Genomic DNA, 23,076 nt, shown 5'->3' on the forward strand with positions numbered 1-23,076 from the left:
TACTTAAATAGCCCTGAAGTCAAATTTTGAGTTCTCCAGCCTAGTAATATTGCTGCAAGCTCTAAGTCTCTGCTTTCTCTTTAGTCTCTATGCCCTGCAAGGGAAATAAGTGAACTTTTACAGGCAAGAGCATTAATAAATATAGAACTCAATGCTTTTCTCTGCTCTTTGAGATTCTGGCCCCTCATGCTTCGGGCACCTTGGTTATTGTCTGATGGCTTGTTATTTTGTGTTTTACTGAGATTTTTATAGTTGTTCCTAGAGAGGTTAGTCTTATACTAGAGAATTTGGTTTTAATTTATCTTACTATTTGCTCAACCACTAACAAAGTTGAAATCAACCTGTAAGTAGGGTGATCCTATATCCCACCTGGGAGAATTCTGATTTATGGACTTTATTCTGAAACAATTACTACTAGGGCCCCTTTCACTTTTAAAAGTAGCCAGTATGTACAATAAATTATACGATTACTCCACTTCTAAGGGTGATTTTTATCTTTCCTGCCTACATTAAAATAATTATTAATTACTTATAAAAGAATGCTATATGAATAAAAAATTAAAAAAGAATAGAGATTTCATATATGTTGTTTGTGTATATCTTAAAATTAGTATTTCTTCTATTTACTTGCATATCTGAGACATTCCGAATCCAAAAAAATAAAGATTTTTTTATTTTTAAAGATCAAGAAAATTTCCACAGACTGGATAATCAATTCCAATGTCTAAGAGCTCATAACATCATGCATGTAAACATAAATATGCATAAAATACAATGTGTTCATTTGCAAAAGTCAATTGTTTTCCTATATGTATAATTTTCATAGTCTCTTAGGACTAGAAGAAACCTTAAGACGACTGAACTCAGCCATATTTTCCTTTTACAAAAAAAGTCAATGAGGTCCCAAAAGTTAGTTTAGCATGACATAAATGATTTATCCACCATTACAGGTAGATTCTGACCTCTCTGGGCTCCCAGTCCATTACTACACACTACCTAACCCACTATTCTTGTATTAGCAAAATCTTCCTACTCCTACAACAACAAATACCTCCTGCTCCTACATCCTAGTACACAAGGATAAAAGGATTTAGGAGTCCTTCCATACTGAGATATAAAGGGCAAACTTTGGAACTTTCATACTAGGATATAGAGGACAAAAGCTTTTCCTGAAATTTCATAGGTAGCCATTTACATTTTATTCAGTAAATGTTTGCCAGAACACCTATTGGGTAGTCCCCAAGGATTTGAAGTTGCAGATGGTTCATTAGGATTCTTTGTTTATTTCAAATAGAAGAATTTACAGAGTACATGATTTATTAGGTAGCTGCAGTAGACACATCTGGTGCCCTGAGTCACATCTACTTAAGACTTAAGTCTGATTTTAGCCAGGTTGGAATAAATAATTCAATGCAAACTTAGATTTGCTTCACCTGATAGCAAACACTAAGTATCTTTACTTTCTGTCTCATGGCTGTCTTGAATGCTTTTGTATCAGCATGGAAAGTACGGAGGCAACTTGACCAATGAGCAAGAGTTAGTAAATAAACACTCCTGCCCCCAAACCATTGTGTAGACAATTCTGAGAGGCATTCTTCATAGATGTGTAGGTGCTTCTCAGGATGTTTCAGTAGAATTAAGCTCTGTTGCCCATACACCATCCTTATGCTTCTCTTTTTTCTCCTTCCCAATCTCATTCTTCCGGCTCCTTCAATCCTGCACCCCGAGATCAACTCTCAGATAAACACACACACAGAAGTCTTTGTCCCAGAGCATGCTTTTGGAGAAACCCAAACCACATAATGCACAAACTCTCAATTCTTCCACTCATACAATGCCCCTATTTCAAAGCCTTCTCAACTTCAGTTTCACACCTAAAGACTTCTCCCTAGCTCCTATTTCTATGGCATCTCTTCCTAGACAGTAAAGGATAACTATAAAGAATGTGTTCTATTATAGTGCCATCTAGTGGCAAGGATGAATCAAAGCTTGTGGCATCCAAGGGACCATGTTGTAAATATTAAACACTGGTAATTTCACATTACACGTGATAGAAGATATATTCAAGAGCAGGCAATCTTACTAAAATTCCATTGAAGGTCAAAAAGATAAATGTTTGTGACAGGATATTAAAAGGTTGGGATAATTTTATGATACGTAGGTAATACAAGCTAAGACAATGATAAAGATAATCAAATCTCATGCATGAAAAGGCAAAAGCTAACTGCCAACAAGGTCAGGTAGAGCTTTACCTCTGTGTTTTGATTTAGCCAAGTATAAAGTCATATTAAATACACAAAGGTGGTTCACACAGTCTACAAATTTACCCCAATAGCCAGTGCTTAAGAGATCTCTGGACAGAAATGATCAGCAACATAAAATAAAATAATAAGAGTAACAGAGTTCCAGTCGTGGTGCAGCAAAAACAAATCCGACTAGGAACCATGAGGTTTCGGGTTCAATCCCTGGCCTAGTTCAGTGGGTTAAGGATCCAGCATTGCTGTGAGCTGTGGTGTAGGTCGCAGACATGGCTCAGATCTTGTGTAGCTGTGGAGGTGGTGTAGGCCGGAAGCTACAGCTCCAAACAGAACCTCCATGTGCCGCAAGTGCGGTCCTAAAAAGAGAAAGGACAGAAAAAAAAAATAATAATAATAACAATAATAATAATAAGAGTAACAGCAGCCACCATTTAAGTAGTACTTTCTATGTTCCAGGCCCTATGCTAAACATTTTATCCATGCTCATTTACATTTTACAACAGCCTATAAGATAGATACTACTGATATTCTCATTTAATAAGATAAAGAGAAGTAGGCCTAGCAAAACTGCTGAAGTTCTCAAAGTCACACAACCAGCAAAGGGCAGAAAGAGGTTCAACCCAGGTCTGCCTGGCTACGAAGTCTGTTTTCTTACCAAGTTCACGTTTTATGCTGCATCAGAAATCATAACTAAGTGTATGCCAATTACATCATTAGTGATTGTTATCAATAACGACTCTTCATTTTACAAATACAGTGCAAAAGGGTCATGGATAAATATCTTGCCTTAGGTCTCCTGGAAATCAGTGGCCTGCCTGAATTAAGATTCTCTGGTCATTGGACTCCAGTCAAAACATGTATTATTTCTCTTGACTGACTTCTGCCAACAATTAATTTATATCCCTAAGCAAAAGATCTGATTTCCTTATCTTAGACTGTGTGACTGAAAATGCTGATATTAGATAAGATATTCTACAGAACTATGAAAAAATCTATCCTAGAGAATTTAACTCTGTGCCATCTTCTGACATTGAGTTTCATAGTTCAACCAAGTTTTGGATAAATCAGAACTCAGTGGTCAGCATTTATGGTCCTTGTAGTTTATCTTAACATAATAATTAGGGATGAGATGGATTTACCATCAAAGGGCAAATGGAGCTTGATCGTGATTAAAAAATAATCTCTTTAGTAATAGGCATGTCCCTCTTAAGAAAGAAGAAAAATTCTTTTGGATTCTGTTGAACAATCATTAATACAACCTCGAATAGGATATTTAACCTTTCTGGGCCTTAGTTTTTCATCTTTGAATAAGAAAAACAAAACCAGCTTCATAGAGTGGTGGTAAGGATTAATCTACTTAACCAAGAATAATGGATGATACACAGTAGAACCTTAAATGATTTTTATTTACTTTTCCATCCTTTATTTCATACAGATTTTTAAGTGGCTGATGAAAATATTCTCAAAAAATGGTAACTCTCTTCTTCCTCCCTCTGGTCCAAAGAAGAAAAGTTCTTGCATCAATCTGAATACTGTAAAGAATTAAGAAATGAGTATATTTGAAATAGCTAGGCTTGCCAGTGGAGGATAAGTTAGCAATATCTAACAACTTACAAATGCAACTTACAACTGTTTGATCTATCAGTTTTATTGGTGGGAATCTATCCTACAGATAAATGATTTATGTACAAGGCTATTCACTACAGCATTAATTTTAACAGAAAAATATTTTCAAAAGTCTAAATGTCCATCAATAGAAGACTGCTTGCATAAATACAAGGGTATTATATGCAACAGGAAAAAAATACAGGATATATTTCTAAGTGAGAAAGTGAGATACAGAAGATTATGCATAATATACTACTATTATATTAAAAAGAGAGAAAATAAATACATATTAATCTTTGCTTCTATGTGTACAAAGCAACTTAAAAAGATATTGTGAAAACTATAAGCAGGATTGGAGAAAACTGGATCCATGTGTAGAAATGAAGCTTTCACAGTATTTCACATTTTTTAACCAAAGGCAAAAATTTAAATGAATGAATTTTTTAAATATTTTACCTGGACTTGTACCAACTACAAAAACTAGTAAGATCTTAAAGTGTGCCATCTTATCTCACACAGCTTATAATAGACAAATGCATAAACGGAACCATAAACTACTAGATTTTTCTTTAGTTTTTCTAAAAACTGAATTTAGCAGGATTATAAAATATAAGGTCAACATACAAAAATTAATTGTATTTCTATCAGTGACAATCAAAATTAAAATTTAAAATACCATTTGTAATAGCATAAAAACTGTAAACACTTAGAAATGAGTTTAAGGTGAAAAAAAAACTAAAACCTCTACACTGAAAACAACACAACAGGAGTTCCAGTTGTGGTGCAGCGGAAATGAATCCAACTGGGAACCATGAGGTTGCAGGTTCAATCCCTGGCCTCATTCAGTGGGTTAAGGATCCAGCGTTGCCATGAGCTATGGTGTAGGTCGTAGATGCGGTTCAGATCTGGTATTGCTGTGGCTGTGGCATAGGCTGACAGCTATAGCTCTGATTAAACCTTTAGCCTGGGAACCTCCATATGCCTCGGGCACGGACCTAAAAAGACAAAAGACAGGGAAAAAAAAAAAAAAAAAACCTACAACACTGCTGATATAACACAGCATAAATAAATGAAGAGGGAGTTCCCGTTGTGGCACAGTGGTTAACGAATCCGACTAGGAACCATGAGGTTGTGGGTTCGGTCCCTGACCTTGCTCAGTGGGTTAACGATCTGGCGTTGCCGTGAGCTGTGGTGTAGGTTGCAGACGCAGCTCGGATCCTGCGTTGCTGTGGCTCTGGCGTAGGCCAGTGGCTACAGCTCTGATTTGCCCTAGCCTGGGAACCTCCATATGCCGCGGGAGTGGTTCAAAGAAATAGCAAAAAGACAAAAAATAAAAAGATAGAAAGAAAGAAAGACGCATTATCACCTGATTTCAAGACTTACTATAATCATACAGTAATTAAGACAAAAATAGCAAGATAATTCAATGGGGAAAGAAGAGTTGTTTCAATCAACTGTGCTGGATCAAATGTATGTTGTATGAAAAAAAAAATGAAACTCAATCTCTACTTCACACTTTATACAAAAATTTACTTGAATTTACTTGAAATGAAAGATATACCTAAAGATAAAACTAAATTATGATACTTCTAGAAAAAAATATGGAATACCTTCACAAGGTTTTGAAGTAGAAAAAATATCTTAGACAAGACAACAAAAAAAGCATTAGTCATAAGGAAAAAATTAGTAAATTAGGCTATAACAAAATTTAAAACATAGCTCTTCCAAAGATCCCAGAGAGAAATTGAAAAAGCAAACCTCAGACTTGGTGAAAACATCCAATAAAGATCTTGAATCAAGGATAAAGTAGCACCGAACTGTGTAATTTGAAGTGCTTAAAATGGTAAATTTTGTGTTACGTATATTTTACCACAATAAAAAAGGCAGAAATGGGGGAATATATAAAGAACTCTTAAATATCTATAATAAAAAGATAGGAGTTCCCATCATGGCTCAGCAGTTAATGAACCTGAGTAGCATCCATGAGGATACAGGCTTGATCCCTGGCCTCACTCAGTGGGTTAAGGATCTGGTGTTGCCGTGAGCTGTGGCGTAGGTCACAGATGCAGCTCGGATCCAGCCTTGCTGTGACTCTGGCGTAGGCTGGTGACTACAGCTCCAAAAGACCCCTAGCCTGGGAACCTCCATATGCCACAGGTGTGGCCCTAAAAAGACAAAAAATATATATAAATAACCAAAAAAAAAGATAAACGAAATGGGCAAAAGCTTTGAACAGACATTTCACAATATACCAATGGGCAACAAGTACATTAAGAGATGCTAATATTTATGAATCAATAAATAAATGTACATCAAAATCACAATAAGATACCACTACACTACTTGAAGAATAGCTAAAATTAAAAAGACTGACAACAGAGTTGGCAAGGATGTAGAGCAACTAGCACTTTCATACCTTGTTGCTGGGAATGCAAAATTGTACAATTTCATTAGAAAAGAGTTTAGAAGTGTCCTTAAAATTTAAACATATCTAAACCAACTTAAACATATGTTTAAATTTTCTCAGCCTCAACACTATTGAGATTTGGGGCTAGATGGTTCTTTGCTGTGGATGCTGTCCTGTGCATTGCAAAACATTCATTACTGGCCTCTACCCACTGGATTCTAGTAGCACCTGCCCAGCATGACAAAAATGTCCCCAAACACTGCCAGATGTCCTCTAGAGTGCAAAACTGTCCCTAGTTGAGAAACACTTATCTATTCTATGGCCCAGCCATTGAATATCTAGCTATTTAGTCAAAAGAAATGAAAACATACATCAGAAAAGAGACTTGAGCACAGAAGTTCATATCATGCTTTTTCTTAATAGTTAAAAAAAAAAAATGGAAACAACCCAAATGTCCCTTAACAGGTAAATGGAAAAGTAAATTATAATATATTCATTCATATGATGGACTAATTCATGAATAATGTTGCTATCACTGATGTGCAAGTGTTCATTTGAGACTGCACTCTTAATTCTTTGGGGTATAGACCTGGGAGTGGAATTGCTGGATTTTATGGCAATTCTTTGTTTTACTTTGTGAGAAATCTTCAATAACTTTCAAGAGTATAAATGGGTCTGAGATTTTTAAAAGGTTAAGAACTGCTGTCCTAGAACACTCCAGCTATGCCTGTATAACTCCTGCTTGTCATTCAAGAGGAAGGCAGGCATCATCTATTAAGAAAAATGTGAAGTCCAACCCCAGGTTGTGTTAGGAGGCCCTCCTACAAGTAGCTTATGCATACCTCCATCTTGGCTCTTGGTATATTGCATTTTAATCATCTGTTAACCAGACTTGTCCCTCTCTAAACTATAAACTCTTTAAAGCTGAGATTCAAATCACTTCTGTTTGTGTGTACACCCAATGTCTGTAAAACAACAGTGCACAAGAAATATTTGTGACATATTTTTGAAGGAAATTTAAGATGATTATTTGAAAAGCTCTATAAGAGGACTGATAAAGGGTTCACTCACATGTCATCTCTAATTGCCTAGTAATGGCTCTCTGGAGGTATGTGTGGAAAGGATCCTGAGGTCATCTAGAGGCTTAGCAGGAAGAAATACAGAGACTAATTAGCAATGTAAGTGAGATGTGGAAAAATCTATACCTATACTAGATGTTCTAAGTTCCCTTTCAGTTCTAACATCCCATGCAGGAAATGCAATTATTTTTTGCCTTCAAATCTCACCTTTATTAGTTTAGTCTAAAAATCTGATACCTCTTTTATTAGTAAATTAAATGTGACTATGTTGCAAAAATCCACAGGATAAAAAACACAAATATTCCCTCTTCAGTCTGCATCCCTACCCCTGGATCCTGTGGCAAGATCAAAAGTTCCTTATAGAATTCTTCATGAATTTTTACAAATACATCAACACAATTTTATGATAATATGAGGCTGTTAGATTTGAAATGACTCATACTGCTTTCATCTGGAGACTCATTCCTTACCCAAGCAGCATTCAGAGAAAAATATATACAGCCTACATTTTCATTTTATTTCTAGTTTCATGTCTTTGGTTTTATTTATAAAAAGCTACACATTGTTAGAAAATAAAAACCACTCCAATGTATTATTACATTATTTCTCCAATCTCTATTTTTACAAACTGACAGCTATTGGAGTTAAAGAAATTGGCTAGGCTAAAAAAATTAATTATGCTTTAGAAAAAAGACTAATAGAATACATTTTAATGGGAAGTCTAAAATCTTACAGACTCCATTTCAGGGGACAAAAAGGAGGAGACATCTATAAATTAAGTATGAGTATGTTATTATCCACATAGGTGACATATTATGTTGATATATCAGAGTATTAATTTAACAACATTGATCCAAAGATGTTCAAACTGGTCCAGAGATACTTCTCCCAGGGAGATCCTTTCATTTGTGCTGTTTAAATTTATTCAAAGATTGCTAGGCCTCAGAGAATGAGTGATGTGCTTATCTTAAACCCACCCTGGATGTTATAGAAACACTAAATGAGGAATTGAGAATTTCATGAAAATCTAAGTGATGCTACCTTCATAAAGGAACAGAAAAAAAAATTCTAATTTCTTGAGTATAGAAAAAGAGGAGCAGGAATGTTTTTTGTATATGTAATATGCATGGAGAAGAGCTAATAAACAATGAAAATGACAGAAAACAATTTTGTAACCAAGGCACAAAAAAATACTACCTTGAATTTTACAGCACCTTTTGCTTTTTAAAAACACGCTCACATCCATTATTTCATTTTACCTCCCAAGAAACCTGTGAGGTAGGTAAGTCAGGTTTCATTATCTCCAAGATTTATCTAACACTATTGCCACTACTGTTTTATGATAGGGTTCATGGATCCAGAGAGAAGTAATCACTGCATTATGGCCACATCTAGTGACTCAGAAGAATCAGAGAAATGAATTAATGAGTATGCATTATAACGGACAGGAACATTCTTTTTTAACTTGGGAGTTGGCTTTCCCTTATAAATATTCTACCAGCAAAATTAGCAATAAACACATTTGTTTAGCTGTACTGCAGTTGAGATTTCCAGACAAACCACTTTCGACTTGCCAGCAGAGCACATGGGGATAACTAGAAAAGGTGAACCCCATGACTATGTGCAACAAAGGCTCTTAATTTCTTATCCCTGTTTTACCTCTTTTTCTTACTGAATCCTCTTTCTGGCCTTTAAAAGATCAAAAATTACGAGAAGGGGATAGGAACATTTTACACAAGACAATGCAATAAACAGAAACTGCCCTTGTGTAGATGGAGCCATGTTCCTATTTAATTTAAAACCAATATATATATTATTTATTCCATGTCTTATTAGATATACAAATAACACTCATTGAATGCAAATAATATACCAGGCAGAATAAAGAAATTTGCTTATAAAAACACTAGCTTGGTCTCAACGAGTGCTTTTCTATCACAGTGAAGAGAAAGAAGCATTTCTTTAGAAGTTGGGCTTGGAAGAGCCTACAGTCAACTCTGTTTATCAATATAGCCTATTTATTTGTTTATGGCTAACATTCTTCTGTCTGATGACTGCTACCTATTAAACATTTCAAATACCATCCCTGACATCAGTGTTTACTGTTTTATTCTTTACTTTTGTGTATGCTTGAAATTACACATGCGTGTGTGTGTGTATGTTATATTATATATATATATGTGTGTGTACAGACATTATACACATGCTTTTATATAGGTATTTTAAAAAGAAAAACAGGTATCTCTGAAGCATTTCATCTCTGCTTGTCAAGTGGAGGGGACTTCTGCATCAAGAGATCACTGCTCAGGCCCACTAGGCTCTGACATAACCTTTTTCACTAAGTTCATATCTTAGACTAACATGGCTGAGTCAGAGTTCCCATCGTGCCACAGTGGTTAACGAATCTGACTAGGAACCACGAGGTTGCGGGTTTGGTCCCTGCCCTTGCTCAGTGGGTTGATGATCCAGCGTTGCCATGAGCTGTGGTGTAGGTCGCAGACGCGGCTCAGATCCCGCGTTGCTGTGGCCCTGGTGTAGGCCGGTGGCTACAGCTCCAATTCAATCCCTAGCCTGGGAACATCCATATTCCGTGGGAGCAGCCCAAGAAATAGCAAAAAAGACAATAAAATAAAATAACATGGCTGAGTCTATCCTCTACCCTGGGTCTTAGAATCAAACTCCATTCTGCTGATGGCTTACATTTTTTGGAGGCATTGAGAATGTTATGCGGTAGTATTATAGTAAGACACAAATTTACATTTAACCACATTCCAGAAAGGCTTTACTGACTGTTGTTTAACCTGTAGCTGAACAAACCTAGCCAAAATGTTTTCTTGCTCCCCCATTATCCCCATCAGTTCCATCTGGGTGGATAATACTGTTTGGACATAATGCAGCTGGAACTTTGTTCTTGTTAGCTGCAATGCACTCCTGTGCAATGAGAAGGAAATACTGTTTTCTCTTCCTTCCTTACCCCTGCTAGGATTTATAATCTAGGGGTTAAAGCCTGAGTTCTGGAGTCACACAAGTCTAGTATTTGTGTTCCAGTACTTTCCTTTCTAACTGACTTTAGAAAATAATTTATTTGGGGAGTTCCTGTTGTGGCTCAGTGGTAACAAACCTGAACAGTATCCAAGAGGACATGGGTTCAATCACTGGCCTTTCTCAGTGGGTTAAGGATCTGGTGTTGCCATGAGTTGCAGTGTAGGTCGAACATGCAGCTCAGATCCTGCCTTGCTATGGCTGTGGCATAGGCCAGCAGCTGCAGTTCCAATTTGACCTAGCCCAGGAAATTCCATATACTGTAGGTGTGGCCCCAAAAAGATAAAAAAACAAATTTATTTTGACCTTAATTTTCTGATTTGTAAAATGAGGATACTAAAAGGTCCTGCCTCATGGGGGTTGTGAGAATAATATGAGGTCATACTTAGGACTGAGTGCCCAGAATACAGTAAGTGCTCAATGTTAGGATGGTACATTTATATAATTAAAAACAAACTTCTTGATCCTGACAGCAGGCAACCTTATGAGAAGTGAGATATGGTAATCTAAAAGTCTTATTTTCTGACACCTTTTCAGATGGAGCCCAAGGTGGGTACATAGCTACAGTACTGACTTGTGAAGACACACTAAAATATAATACTGCCTTCTTATACCTTTTATAATCATTTTTTCCTGTCTCAGTTCTATCAGTGTACCTCACATTCACCTAAGTGTCATTCTATGCAATTGTCCTGTCCATTATTTTGTCCTGTCTCAGAGAATGGGCACCTGAAAAATGGAGGTCTTTAACTTAACATTTGCTTCTGCTACTCTAGCTCCACAAAAGGGTTCTTACATTGATTGCCCAAGACTTCCATGGTTCCCACAACCAAAGTATTTCACTTCTGATTCTCCTGAGTCTGTTTCTCCATTGTACACAACTGACTGCTTAGGGCTTCTCAAAACCTTCAAGAAGCTACTCCTGACAAATTCTCCGGCTACCTACCTCCCTATTTTTTCTTCTCCTTCTCCTTCCAACCATCAAATGTTAGTATTCCCACTGGGCAGTAACTTAAAAAAAAAAAGAGGTAGTTCTGTAAGTGCTGATGTAGATAAATTTCTAAAATATCTAATGAAATGAGGGGGAAAAAAGGTGTTTTCACCTATCATTTGCTTTCTATTTTTATTGGTTTTTACTTGATCCTACTATGGATATGTGTATTCATTTCCTAGGGCTGTTACAACAAAGAACTACAAACTCCATTATAACCACAGAAATTTATTTTCTCATAGTTCTGGAGGCTGAATATCTGAGATCAAGCTGTCAGTAGAGTTCACTCCTTTTGAGAAGCTCTAAGGGAAATTCTGTTCCTTGCCCTTTTCTTAGCTTCCAGTCCTTGCTGGCAATCCTTAGCATTCTTTGGATTGTAGATTCATCATCCCAATCTCTGCCTCTGATGTCACCTGGCATTCTCTCTGTGTGTCTCTGTCTTCACAAGGCATTCCCCTCTGTGTATGCCCATGTACAAATTTTTCTTGTTTTATGAAGATAACTGTCACTGGATTAGGATCTGCCCTCCCTGATCCAGTGTGACCTCATCTTAACTTGATTACATCTTTGCAAGGAATCTATATCCAATTAAGGTCGCATTCACAAGTCCTAGGGGTTAGGATTTCAATGTATCTTTCTGAAAGACACAATTCAACCCATAACAATATGCTTTACTTTTAACGCTTCCATATGTTAACAAAGATAATCCAAGCAATGGGATTCTACAATCCATTTTCTTTTTTTCTCTGCCTTGTGTATTTTTCTTAATCTAACAAATATTTTATATATATATTATATGTATATACACAAATACAAATATAGATACCCCACATATGCGCACACACACATATATATTGACATATAATAATTAATACCCTGTAACTTGCTATCCTGGGGTCACCTGGTATCCCCCCTTGGATCAACTGTTCCTTTCTTTTTACTCCCTCTGCAGTTTCATCCATTCTCATGAATTTAGTTCTGGTCTGTGTGCTAAGAGACTCCCAAATCAATGTCTCTAGCCCTTACCTTTTAAGAGTTTCAAATATGTATCATTCAATATGTCCAACAAAATTATCACTGCCTTTTCCTTTTCTAACCCCATCCTACCCAGAGACATCCAAACAAGTCACCAGGGTGTCCTCCCTGAGCACTCCTTTCCCTCAGCCCTCACAGCCAATCAAGCACAACTGTGCTGATCCCATCTCACTGATTCTCTTTCATCCAAATGCTCCTCTCCATCCTACAGCCTTTGCTTAATTCCACGATTCCACGCACGCATTCCCTCTTACCTGGACCATTGCAATAGCTTATTAACTGGTTCCCTTGCATTCAACCTTAACCTCTTAAATCCTTTACTTTCAGGATAGCTAGAGTTACTTATATGAAATGCAAGCTAGACTATACTGCTTTGCTGCTTAAAACTTGTGTACTACTCCATTCCCTCTAGCTCCTCAGCCTGCACACAAAGCTCACCACCGCCCTGACTTTCCTTCAGCCTTCTTGCCTCTCCTTGCTTTCAATTCTCACTACTAATATCAAATGGCTTGCTGACCCTGATTCACACTTCACTTCCTCTGCTATGCTAGTACCTCTTCCATACAGGCCCTTTCTTCTTCTGTCTACCTTTTAATCAATTTTCAGGATGCATTCCAGGTGTATCACATCTTCCACGAAGCCTCTTTGAATCCCAGGTGAGGCAAACTGTTCTTAGTATGTGTGACCAGAGCACCCTGACACTGTTCACTTCATCTTTCCCATATGCGTTAAATAACAAATTGCATATCTCTGTCTGACTGTAAGCAACTGAATGGTGAATGCCAAGTATTTTAAACCCAGTATCCATAGTGTCTAGCCTGCACCTGGAAAGGAGGTACTACTGAAGAAATCGTGGCTGAGTGGACAAAGGAAGACATTTTATTTCTTCCTTTCCACAAATTGTTTCCACAAATTGTTAGTAAACATCTCAAAACACTTATTTTGTATAGAATAGGGTTTTTCAACCTTGGTACTACTGACATTTAGTCTGGATAATTCTTTGTTGCTGGACCTGTCCTGAGCATTATAGGATGTTTAGCAGAAAATTACTGGCCTCTATGAACTAGGTACCAGTAACTCTCCAATTCCTAGTTGTGACAACCAAATAAATGTCTCTGATCATTGCCAAATATCCCCTGGTGGGACAAAGTCACTTCCAGCCAAGAGGCACTGGTATAGACTGATATTCAACAAAGATATGGAATTTTCATAACACCTGGGAAAGCAGGAATTCCCATAACATATCATTTGATCCCTAGGGAGGTCAATTATTTTTTGTAAGAGGCAATCTGCCATGGTTTATCATATATTTTGAAAGTATTTAAATAAGTTGTATGTAAAACTTTTAAGAGTTTTTCTAATATAATTACCTTGTAAAAAGATGAGATATCATTTATTGTTCTATAAAAAGTAGGGTTGTTTTTTAAAAAAAGCATATGTGCTGGTTCTCACTTGGAAAGGAAAGAGGTCTGTAATTTAATTTGAGAGATGCTCTCCTCCGGCTATCAGAGAAGGAAGAAGGGAGAAGTAGTAGAAAGAAAAGGAAAAGAATTGTTTTAATCCAAAATTCATGTTAGCTCCCCATTTTCTTTGCTCTCTGCATGACTCTAACACACTGTTATTGACCAGTGTGGTCAACATCAAACAAAGAACAGTGAACTCTATTACACAGCCTAGTCAGGCAAAGGTCAATCCAATATTCTGGTTGACAGAGTTTCCAATATTCAAAGTATTCCACTAATCATAAACACACCAAACATGAAAACTATACTATTTCAGAAATTCTTTGAGGCAAAGGAGCACCTCCTATGGGCTAGGAACTATAGATTTTTTTTAATGAGCCACATGGATATGATCTCTATTCCCTGAAAGTTTATGGTCTAGGAGGTGGATATAAAAATTAATGAAATACTCATATTGATCGGGATATAATTAGAAATTGAATAAATGCTATGAGGGAAAATAATTGAGGAACATGACCTGAACTTGAGGAAATGACACTTGAGATCTGAAGAAGAAATCTAAGGAATTAACTAAAAGTGACAAAAAAGCAGCTGCAGATGGAGGGGATGGCATGGGTAGATGCCCATGGCTGCAAAGAGCATGTCTGAACTGATGGAGCTGGGGAGCTAGGCCAGGGTAGCCAGGTAGGGCCAACTGGGCTGTGTTGAGGGCAGACAGAAGGTCCATCAACTGAGGGAGGTACAAGAAATCATTCCAGCTGTGGTGTGAAGAGTAGAGCAGGACAAAGAAGATGCATGGAGACTAACATCAGCATTTATCAAAACAGGATCATCATAGTGTCTTGAAAGCTCAGGCCAGATATTTCTAGTTCTACAAAAGAGATGAGCCTTAAAAACATAATTCTAAGTGAAAGAAGCCAGTCACAAAAGGCCATGTGTTGTAGGATTTCGTTTATATGAAATATACAGAATAGGCAAATCCATAGAGACAAAAAGTAGATCAGTGGTTGTAAGCGGCTAGGGTGACAAGGGAACAGGGCAACAGCTAATGAGTACTGAGTTTCTCTATGGAGAGACAAAAATGTTTTAGAATTAGATGGTAATAATGGTTGAGAAACTTTGGTAATATACTGAAAACCAATGAATTCAACACTTCATATGGGTTAATTTTATGGCATGTTAATTATATCTCAATAAAGCTGTTACCAGGGGGAAAAAGCTCCTCTTATTATGTCTTGAAAGAAAACAAGTTCTAAACTCCTAAGCAAAAACAAGGTAAAGAGCTGACTTTTGACATTTTTAGTTTTAAAGTCATGTTCTTTAAAATGTTCCTTGTATCCTAAAATTCAAGTAGCTGAAATTTAAAAATTATATTGAAATAGAGGCACTTAAATAAGAACAGCTGATCAATGATTTAGAAAGAGCCCTATCATTTTCAAATCATTGCTTTTTTTTTTAAGAAAAATTATAAAAGCACCAGCCACTGGGAATGAGATCAATTTTACTATTTTGTCAATTCAGTCAAATAGTGGATTTTAACTTCTACATGATTTTCATTTTCTACCCAGACAGCCACTTAGCAGATATGTGATATCAATTTTGATTTCCAACCTCAACCCTCTGTGTGAATTTAATGGGGGAAGTAACTGTGCAAGAATGTGTTTTAAAACACAAATTTCAACTACCCTATTATTACGTTTACAGCTGATTACCATGCGAATTGCTTTTATGCTATGCTAGAATATCACTAACACTGTTTTTTCAAAGAGTACAGTACAAAGGACAAGATATATGGAACAGCCTCTAATACGATGACACTGGCTAATACTTATTTTTAAATTTAGATTTATGTTAAATTTACCATCTGAAAAAATGTAGTGTGTGGGTTCATTTTCTTCATCAGGACTCTTTTTGGTATAAGTGACAGAAAATTCAACTCAAAAAAACAGAAGTGAAAATACAATTTATTGGCTTTCTTAACTGCAAAGTTTAGTGGTGGTGCTACCTTCAGGCACAACTGGATTCAGGGCTCTCAAGCTGGTTTTCTGACAGATTAGTTTCATTTTCAGACTCGAGGTTGTCCCTCCTGATGGCAAGATGGGAGCAGGAGCAACTCCTATCTCTCTCCCACAGTCTTAGCAAAAGACTTACTGTGACTGCTGGATTCTAAATGAACCATGTGCTCAGTCTCAGACCAACCACCACAGCCAGCAGGATGGTGCATGTTGACTGACTCAGGCCTGGGTCACACATTCACCTTTGTAGGACAGAATCCCATTCCAACCACACAGACTGACTAAAAGGGAAGGATGAATGCCTTTTTAAAAAGGCAGGTATTACTGCTAGAAAAAAAAGGAAAATGGAAGCAGGAAGGGGAAATAACAAATGTCCCCTGAAGTTTCCAGTTAAAAGATGGGCCACGAGGGCAGTGGGGAAGCAAACTGGCAATTGAATTGGGAAGTACAGTGATATCTTACCATTGATTTACCCTTCCCTCAGAGTTTTTCCATGAGCCAGATTCCTTCCACTTGCCCCTCTAGAGTAACTCGGCACCATTCAAATCCTACTTTCCATCCCAGAGCCTGAGCTAAATGGATGAGAGTAATAGTTCCTGGACCCTCTGAATTCTGGTTGGGGTTGGTGAGTGGGGTACACCCACAGGAGATCTAAGGGAAGGGGGAAGGGGTCCTTTCAGTCTAGTTAATATCTCTCAACCAACCATCACAGTCCCCTTCCCCCAGCTTTACGGATATAACTGAAATGTACAACTGTGTTAAGTTTAAGATGTACAACATGATGATATGACAGACACATGTATTTCAAAATAATTAACCACAATAAGGTTAGTTAATATATCCTTCACCTCACGTTTTGGTAGTGGTAGTGAGAACATTTTTAAGATCTACTCTTCTAGCAATTTTCAAGTATACCATGTGGTATTGTTAACTACTGCCATCATGCTATACATTAGATCTTATGACTGCCCTCTGTAAAATTTTTCTTCCTAGCTCTGGTAACCACTTTCCAGCTTATCCTTGTAGGACTACAGGTGGTCATGACTCCTGGGGAACTACATTATTCTTTATAGGTTTCGCCCAACCCTGCCCATAGCTTTGAAAATGCCCCATAATTAAACCCTCCTTGAATTATCATATTTGAGTGCACCATCTGTTCCCAGCTGGGACCCTGACAGATTTGTAATAAATATGGCAGCCATATTCTTTAACACATGACCTCACTTTACGTATTATTCAAAGTCCTCACATTTATTCAATGAAACAGATATTCTTAACTTTATTTAATATATGAAGGAACAGAAGCTCAGGAATGTGAAGTAACTTGACCAAGATTCCACAACTACTAAGGGACCCAGAAGACACTGGTCTAATTTCTCATTCTGTATGTCCAAGCTACATCATCTCTGGCCTAGACCACAATTCCCACTCTTTCCTTCTTATATTCTTTCTTCACACAGTAGCCAAACATCATCTGTTTTATAGATCTGCCAAGGTTCTTCTGAGGAGTCAATGAAATAACAAGCAATAACACTTAGTAAAGCACCATACAAATTTAATACATTACCATATATATATATGGGAGACAATCTCTCTCTCTCTCTCTCTCTCTCTCTCTCTCTCACACACACACACACACACACACACACACACACACACACACACACAGAGAAGGAAATCAGTCCTCTGGTTACTTTCAGAATTAGATTCCTTGAAGTTGGAGGATTTGGAGGAAACTTTGGAGGAACTGAATCTTGGGATCCAATCCCTTTGGACTCAGTTCACCAATCATCTTCTCTTGGAAGTCTTTCTGATACCTCATGATGGGTGAGGTGCCCACTTGTGCTCACACTGTACTTAACCAACCACAGCACTTATCACATGTTATGTAATTATTTGCTTTCTTTTCTCTATCCCATATTCTATCTCATTATAACAATCCAATTGTTTCTCTCTCTTCTAGAGTACAAATTTCTAGAAAGCAAGAGTTGTATTTATTATTCCTGTATCCCTAGTGTCTGAAACACACTTTTTTTTTTTAAATTTATGGCTGCACCCAGAGCATGTGGACGATCCCTGGCCAGGGACTGAATCCCAGCCACAGCTGCAGCAAAGCATGGTCCTTTAACCCACTGCACAGGGACTGAACCTGTGCCTCCACAGCAACCCAAGCCACTGCAGTCAGTTCCTTAACCCACTGCGCCATAGGAGGAATTCTCACACACCTTTTGATAGGTGCTAAATAGGTGTTTGTTAAATGAGTGACAATTTAGTTCTGAACAAAACCCATGCAAAGAGTTCAGGATGGGCTGTCAGGGACAATACTGTAGGGGTACCCTCAAGAGGAAGAAGATGAACTGTGACTGCTGAGATGACAGCCAAACTCTAAAATTCTGTGATTCTGGATAACAGAGCTCCATACATTACAGGAAATATGTTTGTTTCAAGGAGTATCAGTTAATAACTTTAAAATCTCCTTAGGTCATATCTATTAACATTGATCAAATAACGAAAGATACTGTAAATTAGAAGACCCAAGTTTTCACTGTTGGAGAAAAGACCATAGGTGGAATTCAAATAAGGTCTTTAGTGTAATAAAGTGAATAGTATCATACCCGTAATTTCCTGGTTCTGATCACGGCATTACTGTTATGTAAGATATTAACACTAGGAGAGGCTGGACGAGGGATAATGAAACTTTTTATAATATTGATTTAAAAAAAAGTTTCTGTAAGTCTAAAATAAATTCAAAATGCGGAGTTCCCTTCATGGCTCAGTGGTTAACAAATCCAACTGGGATCTAGGAGGTTGCAGGATCAATCCCTGGCCTTGCTCAGTGGTTAAGGATCCGGTGTTGCTGTGAGCTATAGTGTATGTCAAAGATACGGCTCAGATCCTGCATTGCTGTGTCTGTGGTGTAGGCCAGCAGCTATAGCTCCGATTCAACCCCCAGCCTGGGAACTTCCATTCGCCACAGGTACGGCCCTCAAAAGCAAATAAATAAATAAAATAAGTTCAGAATGCAGTTGTCTTACAGTGCATTCTTTTAAAGCCATACTCTTGAAATCTAATATAGGTAATAAAATTTCACCAAAAAGTACACAAGGGTTTAACACATTAATAGCTTGCTGTGTTACTCCTAGTGACAGAATTTTACACTTTAGATGTAATCTTGGCAGTCGCAGTCCATAGTTCTAGTTAGAAAAGATTTCTTCCTTCTATCCACCAAGTTGAAATTAGCCTCTTGTTGATTCTCCAGACCCCACATGGTGAGCCTTCAAATACATGAAGAGAGTCCTCCTGTGGTTTTCCTTCTTCAAGTAAAATACTCTCAATCCCTTTCCAGATGACATACTGATGTTTTAACAGGGGCTGCTGATGCTTTGATGCAGCCATTTCTAAATTTTATCGTCAGCCACAGAACTCTTCATCAAAGAAATTCTCATGTAAAAGTCAGTTATGTAAAAGATAAAAATAAACTCCTCTGCTGGAGGTGGTGGGTGAGGAAACCGAGGACAATCTGATTCCCTTGCCTCTTCCCTTCCCTAGTGGTCCTTAAAGCATGACCTTGGAACCTTTAAAACTTCCAGAATGTGTAACAAATGCAAGGTATGAAAGTACATGAGAACTTCAAATCCCAAGGCAGGTTTGTGGGGGAGTTTAAAGTACCTATTATCTACTGCCCCCAAATTATACAACATGGACAATCCCTGACTTGGACATCTGCTGGGCCACAAGCAGTAATGATTATAACAATAAGAACAAAGGCTTTCTATGTGTTAATTCAAGAACCATATATATTAGGATTATATTATAGATATTAGTTAGGATTATCTCTTTTTATAAATGAGAAAACAGAGGCGGAGATTAGACAGAGCAACTTATTCAAGGACAACAGATGTGGGAGAACTGCATTTTTAATCCAGATTTCTCTGACTCTGAACCATGCCCTTAACCACTATACTCTCCTGCCTCTCTGGAACAGAAATGTAGAAAGATTATGGGACTCCAGCCCTCTCATCTGACCTAGCATCTGTACACTGGTCACTTTACAACCTGGAAATCATCCTAGACTGGATTCAATAGGGAATCCATTGTAAACAGTGCATCCCTGACCATCAAGACTGCAATGTAATCTATGTCCCTTCCTTCAGATACACCTAAGTCCTAATTTAAAGAATATTACCTGGGAAACTGAAGTCCTAAGGATTAAAAAAAAAAAATCTTAGGATGGTAGGTCCATACATGAAGAAGGGTGGTCTGTGATGTTCTTAGGCTAATGCCCAGCAGAGATATGGTCTGCAAGGAGTGCAAGTACCACCTGTGACTGTTTCATGCTTTCATGCAGGGCAGATGCTCACTGAGTCTCAGTCAGCAGACTCTCCTCCCTAGCTGAGGGCCTGGATGGTGTTCATTTGTTGGAAAAGCCCGTCTGGCACCCATCTTCCTTGTGTGTTTCCTTTTGGTGGAAATACTCTACCCCCACCCTTCAGTATCTAGGGTTTAGGTCCACAGACCTCATTTCTACAGCTCTACCCCAGGGCAGATATCCAGCTGAACCTGGATTATAAGCATATTCCCAGTTCTATCTGAGCTAGTCCAATAAGACTCAATATCAAGACATTTGTTGGAACCACTGGAGAAGACACCTCTCTTTCCCCTAGGGCTTCTGAGTTAAGAAGCTGTAAATCTAGCGGCCATCTTGTTACCAAGAAACAACTAGCTGGATATTGAAGCCAAGGAGAAAAAGCAAAGCCAAGACATGAAAAGAAAAGATTCCAGAAATCTTCACTTCAGATACATCCAGCTGTGCCTAGGGATAAACCTATTACATTTTTATGAACTAAAAAATTTCCTTTGCAGTATAAACCCATTCAACTTGGAAGTAAGGCTTCTGAATTCACTACAGGCCTCTCCTGCTCATCCTTTATAAAATTATAACTTTCACTGTACCCTGATGATTTACAGTGTTCTGTCAATATCTACTGTACAGCTAAGTGACCCAATCATACATATATATATATATTCTTTTTTTTTCACATTATCTCCCATCATGTTCCCTCCACAAGTGACTAGATACAGTTTCCTGTGCTATACAGCCAGATCGCATAGCTTATCCATTCCAAATGCAATAGTTTGTGTCTATTAACCCCAGACTCCCATTCCATCCTGCTTCCCCCCCTCCCCCTTGGCAACCACAGGTCTGTTCTCCAAGTCCATGAGTGCCATATGTTAGATTCATTTGAATCTTTTCTTTGAAAAGGTTCATTTGTGCCCTATATTAGATTCCAGATATGTGATACCATATGATATTTGTCTTTCTCTTTCTGATTTAATTCACTCAGTATGAGTCTCTAGTTCCATCCATGTTGCTGCAAATGGCATTATTTTGTTCTTTTTTATGGCTGAGTAGTATTCCATTGTGTGTGTGTGTGTGTGTGTGTGTGTGTGTGTGTGTGTGTGTGTGTATTTTTTTTTTTAATCCATTCATCTGTTGATGGACATCTAGGTTATTTCCAAGTCTTGGCTATTGTGAATAGTGCTGCAATGAACATAGGGGTGCATGTATCTTTTTCAATGAAAGTTCTGTCTGGATATATGCCCAAGAGTGGGATTGCTGGGTCATATGGTAGTTCTACGCATAGTTTTCTAAGGTACCTCCATACTGTTTTCCATAGTGGTTGAACTATTCACATTCCCACCAACAGTGTAAGAGGGTACTGTTTTTTCCACACACTCTCCAGCATTTGTTATTTGTAGACTTGTTAATGATGATGACTTGAGGTGTGAGGTGGTACCTCATTGCAGTTTTGATTTGCATTTCTCTAATAATTAGTGGTGTTGGACTTTTTTTCATGTGCCTATTGGCCATCTGTATATCTGTCTTCTTCGGAGAAATGTCTATTCAGGTCTTTTGCCCATTTTTCAACTGGGTTGTTGTTTTTTTTTGTTATTTTATTTTGGTTTTTGTTTTTTGCTGTTGAGTTGTACAAGTTGTTTGTAGAGAGATTAAGCCCCTGTCAGGTGCATTATTTGAAACTATTTTCTCCCACTCCATAGGTTGTCTTTTTGTTTTTTATGGTTTCCTTTGCTGTGCAAAAGGTTGTCAGTTTGACTAAGTCCCACTGGTTTGTTTTTTTGCTTTTATTTCTGTTGCCTTGGGCCTTGCTAGAGAGTGAGGATGGAAGCTTTCCCTGTGACCTGATACGAGGCAATTTCTCTCCCTATTTCAAATATCAATTCATTAAATATGTACTGGGCAACAATCTATGGTAATCACTATAATAAACACAAAGATAAATAAAAACACTATCCCAGAGTTCCCAATGTGGTGCAGTGGAGATGGGAAGCATTTCTGGGCCACTGGGATGGAGCTTCAAACCCTGGCCCAGCACAGTGGGTTAAGGAGCCAGCATTGCAGCAACACTGCGGTAGCATTGTGGCAGCTGCAGCTCAGATCTGATCCCTGGCCTGGAATTCCATATTCCAAGGGGCAGCTGAAAAAAGAAAACAAAACAAAACGAAACACAGTCCCTGCCCTCCAGCAGCTTTCAGTCTGGTGTTATTAGTTTTATACAATAGCAAGGAAGCATGGGTGGGCGAACCACCAGCATTCAAGTGTGAACATCCATCCAGAGGAAGCCAAGGCTGCTCACTGGCTTTCCCTCTTCCTCTCCCTTCCCCCTTATCCTCCGTGTTTACATGTTTATCTCCAAACTCAGTGAAGAATCATAATATTCTCAGCTGGAAACTGCTAGACAAGCTAGAAAGGCAAGGATACCACTTAATTAAGGAAAGAGGAAGAGAAATAAAAACTAAACCGAAAAAAAAAAAATCAATTCACCAAAAACTAAGGTCAAGTTTACGTGGCATGGGCAAAGCCTGGCATCCATTCCCTTTAGGTTATAGGGAAGTTATTTCTACTTATTTGAAGATTGTAGGGTGGGAGATAGGAATCTTACCAAGAACAGGAGATTTGATTGTCTGTCCTCCCAGGACTGAACCTAGTTCCTTTGGAATCTAAGATAGTTTAGCCATCTGGTCATCTGGTGGTCTCCTGAATGTCCCCCAGAGGTCTGCTGCTGGCATGGCTTAGTCTTTCTCCATCTCTCCTTCTCTTGGCTAGCTTGCTCTCTCTCTTTTCTCTCCCTTTCCCCCCTTTTCTTCCTTCCTACCTT

Source organism: Sus scrofa, chromosome 13 (genome assembly GCF_054392235.1).
Source record: "Sus scrofa isolate SSC_HxYL_T2T_F1_AM1 chromosome 13, Sscrofa_HxYL_maternal_Yorkshire_Landrace_v2.0, whole genome shotgun sequence".
In the NCBI taxonomy this organism is placed as follows: domain Eukaryota; kingdom Metazoa; phylum Chordata; class Mammalia; order Artiodactyla; family Suidae; genus Sus; species Sus scrofa.